The sequence below is a fragment of the Macrotis lagotis genome, chromosome 1 (genome assembly GCF_037893015.1).
Source record: "Macrotis lagotis isolate mMagLag1 chromosome 1, bilby.v1.9.chrom.fasta, whole genome shotgun sequence".
NCBI classification, from domain to species: Eukaryota; Metazoa; Chordata; class Mammalia; order Peramelemorphia; family Peramelidae; genus Macrotis; species Macrotis lagotis.
The window spans coordinates 76,318,885-76,326,435 of NC_133658.1; the positions used below are offsets into that span (position 1 = coordinate 76,318,885).

The 7,551-nt window shown below is 32.6% G+C and overlaps 1 pseudogene; it reads right to left on the minus strand.

The window, feature by feature from the left end:
- Nucleotides 1-309: 309 nt before the first annotated feature.
- On the minus strand, nucleotides 310-879 carry LOC141508380 (UAP56-interacting factor pseudogene; annotated as a pseudogene).
- Nucleotides 880-7,551: the final 6,672 nt, after the last annotated feature.

The window sequence follows — 7,551 nt, forward strand, 5'->3', positions numbered from 1 at the left end:
TCATATGTCCCTTTGACAGTTTCTCTTCTTCAGATACATAGGAACTCCTTATTCTGAGTAAGAACAATTCTTTCTTCCTCCAGGTTTCCACATCACTCATTCAAATTCATCCTGGTTTGTATTCAAAGATTGTTTCATGTCACATTGTTAGGGAACCTCTTTTAGAAATCTCTTCAGGGTGACCCCTTTTATTTAGAAATGATAGTAAAGGAGTATAAATTAATCAGTGTTTCTGAGTACCAAAGGATGAATTGCTTTATGATTATGGAGTGATATAGTCAAAATTCATCGATTTATACTACAAGTTTGTCAATGTTGAGTTCTCTTTGCCATTGATTTGTCTATTAGTTTTCTTGCATGTACCTGGTGCTTTAGGTCTCTTCTGAAAAGAAAGGTAGTCTGGCATGTGTCCTTTTGATGATTTAATTTAATCCAACTTCTGAGAAATTGACTGGAATATTTTTCCTTCTGCTCAACTAGTTAGGTCTCCTGAGAACAGAGATTAGTTTTCATTGCATTTCATTTGACCTGTGAAGATCTGTCTTCTTTTTAACCTCAGATAATATTGCTGTATATCCTTATTTAGAGGAAGTTGAAAGATAAGAGTAATTTCTTTATGAACCCATTTGCTTTCTGACCTGCCAGATCTACTATAATTCCATGAAAATGTCTTTTTTTCTAGGGTCCATTCTTCCCTTTCAGTCCAAAGTCTTTTTTGCCAAAACCATTTTGATATTGTAGTCCCCATCCTGAATTGCAAGGTACCAGTATATTTAAGGTTTTTTTAATTTTATTTTGGGAAATTCTGCTTTCTTTTTTTTCCATCTTATTCAACTTGATATTATCCAGAGATATATCAGGGCTTATAAAGTTTTTCATCAATGCTGGTCTTAATTAGTGGCAGTGTCAACACCAGGGGCTGCCATTCTGATGCTGAACCTATTTATCAGTTATAGTGTCTTCACACAGATTTACCATTAGTGAAGATCTATGTCTCAACCTAAGCAACTTCCACTCCTTGAAATGCTCTGTTTTTTGGATCAACAGAGAGATATAGCCCCATGTTGCTCTTCCACTCCCCTCACACTTTCAGCTTTGTGTATGGATTGAGATTATCTCATTTGGCATTTGTACCACTGCCAAAGACAAAATCCCAGAAGAAATAGAAATTGACACTTTTTGGTGGTGGTGATGTTTTCTTTTTTAGTTTTGTTTTTTGTTTTTTTTTTGTCACATTATTATAGTAGATAGGTTGGCAGGTTAGTATTTATTTTTTTGAAATTGTCATTTATTTGTATATTTCTTGCCTACTTTTATGTTCCCAAGTCCTCATACCCCAAGTTATTAATTCAAAGATATCCTTAATCATGGAAACATGAACTTACTACAAGTGAGATCATTCAGTCTATTAATTTCCTCATTTCTCTTATATTTCACTAAGTTGCCAGTGATGATTTAAGATAGGGAGAGTTATTTAGTTTTTATTTCTATAGCAAAATTTCTTACCAAACAAGAAAAAATGTGCATGGCCAGAAATATAGTACATACTTTGATCCTGTTATAAAACATAGTCATGGTTCTGTACAGAGTATACTTTGGGTATACTTCAGAATATCAAAATAAATCCTGGAGGATTTTGAGAGAACTTATAACAATGAAAATATTTCTATTAACCAGATCAGTATGAAAATTCTGTTACCAGCCACTCAGCAAGGAGTTATGAGACACTGAGGGAGATCTAATCTTAGAGAATAAATCTTTTTTTTTTTTTGGCAAGGCAAATGGGGTTAAGTGGCTTGCCCAAGGCCACACAGCTAGGTAATTATTAAGTGTCTGAGAACGGATTTGAACCCAAGTACTCCTGACTCCAGGGCTGGTGCTTTATCTACTACTCCAACTAGCCTCCCCGAGGATAAATCTTTCAAAGAATCTTATTCTGTGTTTAGGCATATTTTTGTTTTAAAACATTATATATTACCAGGATTAAAGTGTAAATTACTAATAATTTCCATTAAGTTTTAATTTTCACTTCTTTTAATTGTTATTAATGTTAAGTCAGAGAGAAGAGACAGACAGACAGAGAAAATGGGAGAAGTAGCAGACTTCTTGAGTCTTACTCTCATCAGAAATAGTTCAAATAGGGAATGGCCTATATACTCAATGGGATATAGAAATCTTTCTTATCCAATAGAGGGGGTTTGATGGAAAGGTGGGCAGATTAAGGGAGACAGTAATTAGATGCAAATTTTTTTGAGAGAGAGTAGAATAAATGGGAGAAATAGAATGGAGGAAAATACAATTAGCAATAATTACTGTGAAAAAAATTGTAAGCCAAGTTTTTTTTTTTTCCTTAAGGTCCCATTTTTCTAAATTATAGAGAACTCAGGGCAGCTAGGTGACCTGGGAGGCAAAAGGACCTGAGTTCAAATGTGACCTCAAACAATAATCACCTAACTATGTGACCTTGGGCAAGTCACTTTAACTCAAGGCTCATTGCCCTGCAAAAATTCCCTCCCAAATTAGTATGCAACTGAACAATCAGTTTTCACATGAAAGAATCAAAGATATCTGTAGACATATGAGAAATGTTCTAACATATTATTGATTGTGGAAATGCAAATCAAGCACCTCTTGGGAACTATCTTAAATCTACCAGATTGGATAATAGGAGAGAAGAGGAAAATGACAAACGGAGTGAATGGAAGAAAATTCATGCATTAATGCATGGTTGTTAAGCAATTCTGGAGAGCAATTTGGAAATTATCTATAACCTTTGACCCAGCACTAACTCTGTACTATAGTTATATACCAAAAGAGATTTTAAAAAATTGAAAAGGACCTAATATATATTCAACTGCTCTTTTCTTGTGACTAAGAATTTGAAATTGAGGGAATGTCCCTCATTTGGGAAGTGGCTGGACAAACTCTGGCTTATGATGGTGATAGAATACTATTGTGCTATAAGATATAACAAGTAGGATGCACTTAGGAAAAAAACTTGGAAAGACTTAGATGAATTGAGAAAAAGTGAAATGAGTAGAACCAGGAGAATATTGTTCCTAGTAACAGCAATATTATAAGATGATCAATTGTGAATGACTTAGTTGTTCTTAGTAATACAATGATCCAAGACAACTCTGAAGGATGTAAGATGAAAAATTCTACCCTCCCTAGAGAAAGAACTGATAGTGTCTAAATATGATTAATATAAACATAGGTTTTTAATGACCAAATCTGTATAATATATATTAAATTACTTGCCTTTGTGTTCAGGGGAGTGGGGAGGGTGGGAGGGAGAGAACTGGGGTGAAAATGAAAGTTCAAAATTGTTTTTTTTTCCATATAAATAGAGAAAATAAAATACTAAATAAGAAACAAAGATTTTAAAAGAATTAGTCCTAACAAATATACTTCCAAATATAATTTTTGAGTCTTCAGTTGTCATTAGTTTAGTCCTCAGGGATTACCTTCTTGACTAGATGCTGAATGCAATAACATAGAATTTCACTGTTGGGATAGCTGACTGCAAACCTCAGCATTAGCTCTGGCTCTTAGAATTTAAGTGACTTGCCATTTTTACCTTTTAAGACTAACACAATTATTCCTTCAGTTAAAAGTAAGAAGTATAGATTCAATATAGAACAAAGCAGCATTAGAACAAGGTATTCATAGGTCACATTGGGGAAGTGTTAGTATAGAGAAAGTACTGAAGTTCATAGCACTCCCAGGACTGTAATTCAATTACTCAGGAAAGAATTAGACACTCATTATGACGGATTAATGACATTGGACTCTATAGAAATCACGTAATGTATGATCATGCTTCTAAATCCACTTGGATTTTTTTTATCAGTTTTAGAATGTTTATAAGGAATAGACTCATTGGCTATTCCCTGGTTCCATATGATTGTATGGAATCACTCCAGCAATTCAACTTAAGACAAAATTTAGCAGATGTAATCCCCCCCCAAAATATCATCTGATTTCCCATATTTTGGTAATGATAATGTTCAAAATTAACTAGGCTGTTCTTCCAATGACAGAGATATCTTAAAGACCAGACCTGGATTCAAAGCCCTTATAGCTTTGAGATTTTCTTCCTGTAAAAAAGGGTGTTAGTATTTGGGTTATGTATGGGGAAGAAAAAAAAAAGGAAAGAAAAAAAGAATTTAAAAAAAAGAATCCATAAACATTGAAATTGTAATCGATGAAAGCCATTTAAAGTGTCAAATAATTTGATTTATAAGCCTACTATTCACGCTATTCACACTATTTCCTGTGAATACTGTCACAGGGTGCTATGTGCATAGATTTCCAGGACTAAAATCAAAAAGACTCATTTTCCTTATTTCTTTTTTAAAATTTATTTATTTTTCATTCATATGCACATGAATATTTTTGTTACAAAATTTCATTCCACTCTCCCTTCCCACCCCACTCTGCTCAGTGTTGAAGAGTCAGGTTAACAATGTACATACATATTTTTGATAAACATGTTTCTATATTAGTAGTTCTTATTATGAGGAATTAGTTTTAAGGAAAAGAGATACTTAAATAGATGATTTTTATAAAGTGTTTATCAGATTCTGAAGGGTTGGTTTATCTTTTTTTTTTTGTTGCTGTTTTGTTTTGTTTTATTTTTCTCCCTCTAGATGGAGATAACCATAGCTGTTCTAATACAGTTTTCCTAGCTCTCTGAACTGCTGAGAGTAGTTGCTTCCATTGTGGTTGATCTTCTCACAATATTGTTATTAATGTGTATATTGTTATCTTGGTTCTGCTCCCTTCACTCAGCATCAGATCCTGTAAATCATTCTATGCTTCTCTATAGTCCAAGCATTTATGGTTTCTTTTAATAAAATAACATTCATGTATCATAACTCATTTAACCCTGCTCAAATTGATGGTATCCCCTCAATTTCCAGTTCTTTGTCACTTTCAAAAGAACTGCTATGAATATTATGCAACAGTAGCACTTTTCTCATTTTTTATAATTTTGGATGTAGACCTAGATTTGGAATTGTTAGGTCAAAGAGTATGAACAGTTTTATTGCTCTTTGGACATAGATCCATATTGTTCTACAGAATTGTTGGATCAGTTCACAACTCCACCATCACATCAATGTCCTAATCTTCCCACAACCTCTCCAACTTTGATCATTTTCCCTTTTTTTCTCATCTTAGCAATCTGATAGGTGTGAGGTGATACATTACTCTTGTTTTAATTTGCATTTCTCTACTCAATAATGATTTGGAACATTTATTCATATGATTATATATAGCTTTAATTTCTTCATTTGAAAACTGTCTATTCATATCCTTTGACCATTGATCATTTAAGGAATGTATTGTAACCTTATAAAAATGATTCAATTCTCTATATATTTTAGAAATGAGACCTTTATCAGAACTCTCAGTTGTGAAGATTGTTTCCCAGCTTTCTGCTTTCCTTCTAATTTTGGCAGCATTGATTTTATTAGTGCAAAACCTTTTCAATTTAACATTAGTTAAAAACATTCATTTTGCAGTTTATAATGTGCTCTAATCATTGTTTAGTCATAAATTTATTCCATTTTCCTAGACCTAATAGATGAGAATTTCTTAGTCTGTTAACTTATCTATGGTGTTGCCCTGTATGTGTAAATCCTGTACCCATTTTGACTTTATCTGCGTGAGACGTGGGTTTGTGTCTAGTTTTTAATCATACTATTTTCCAAGTTTCCCAACAACCTTAGTCAAATAGTGAATTCTTAATCCCAGAAACTGATGTCTTTGAGTAAATAACTATAGAAAATAAAATGTATACTACAAAAGGTGGGAAGAATAATACACAGGGAGGGGGGTGGAAAGGGAGGGTAGAAGGAAATTTTGTAACTTAAAAACATACATTAGCATATGGATGAAAATAAATAAATAAAAAAAGAATATACAGTTCATAGATTTAGTTTATCAACATACAATATATAACATAATCAACATGCAACAATGTAGTTTACCAACATTCACTGAGCCAAGCCTAAAATTGAGTGTCCATATGGCATAGGGGGAAGGGAGCTAATATGGCTATATTGCCTTCAGAAACTAAGATTATAATTAACTTATATATGTTCAATGTTAAAATCACTTTTCAAACCTTAAAGCATTATATAAATGTTAACTATTATAAGATCAGGCTTTTGTAGGTCAACTTATTCATTTTAAAGATGAAAAAATTGGAATTCAGGCAGGGTGATTAAGTATATTTCCAAAAATCACACAGAAATAAGCAGCATGCTTAAATTTTGAATGCAGAACTTTTGTTTCTCAATGCATTTCTTTTTACATGGCACCAACCTTCTTTTCTTTTAATGATATGCTAAATTCCACAAAATTTCCTAATTAAATATTGGTATTCTTCTTTGTCCCTCTCTGTGGGGGGAAGGGAAGAAAACTATATAAAATACCTACTATATATCAGTAAGTATGCTTAATTATTTTACAAATATTACCTTGTTTGATCTTCACAACAGTTCTGGAAGATAGGTATTATGATTATTCCCATTTTATAGTTTAGGAAACTGCGTCAGAATAATGTTAAGTAACTAACCCAGTGTCACACACTCTTATGTGTCTAAGGCTAGATTTGCATTCAGGTTTTCCTCATTACAGTCCCAACATTATATCCACTCTACCACTTAGATTTCTCTATATATTTCTGTATAGGTAGGGATATCCTAATCTTGGAATAATGAGAATTATGTGAAAAGCAAAAGAATGAGGCATTATTTATTTAAATAGGAAAAACCATATCTGAAACTATGATTTATATGAGAGAAAGAACAAAAAAATGGTCATGAAGTCAAGAATGATTTCACAGCAAAATTACTAGATTTGGATTCATGAGGCAATATATTTGAATTTCACATTTATTTGCTTAGATGTTGACAAACTAAATGCTTACGTTTGCTGTCCCTCAGTTTCCTCATCAAAATGGGAATAACAATACTGGGAGTATTTATCTCATAAGATAGTTCTGAGAAACATATAAACCATTTTACTGGGTAAAAAGGGCAACCAAATGTCCTGTATTGTAATGTATAATGGGAAAAGGAAGTAAACATGAGATATGGGGAGAAGGAAAGAAAACAGATTGTTATTCCAAGAATGGCTTTGCATCCTCAAAAGATTAAAATTACTAAAAATTAAACTCTCATACACAGGTTTTGTCTTTTATGGAGGATTTATGGAGCAATCAAAAAAAATCACATACATCAAAAAGGTCTGAAGAGATTTTAATCTGAGTTCTTTGAGGTAGTCACTAAATCAATGAAAACATAGGTCCATCAAAGCAAGTAGCCAATGTATTATTATCACTTTTTAAATCCCTAAATTATAACTATTATTTCAATGTTTACAAAGAAATTCACATGATACAGTGTTTGCTAGACTCAGAGTTGGGAGAAATATACATGTGAATTCTCTCTCTCTTACCAAAGAATGAAAGAAACAGGCAAGTCAAGTAAAGAGACTGTCTCAGTTTCCCCATTTGTAAAATGGAAATAATTATACATG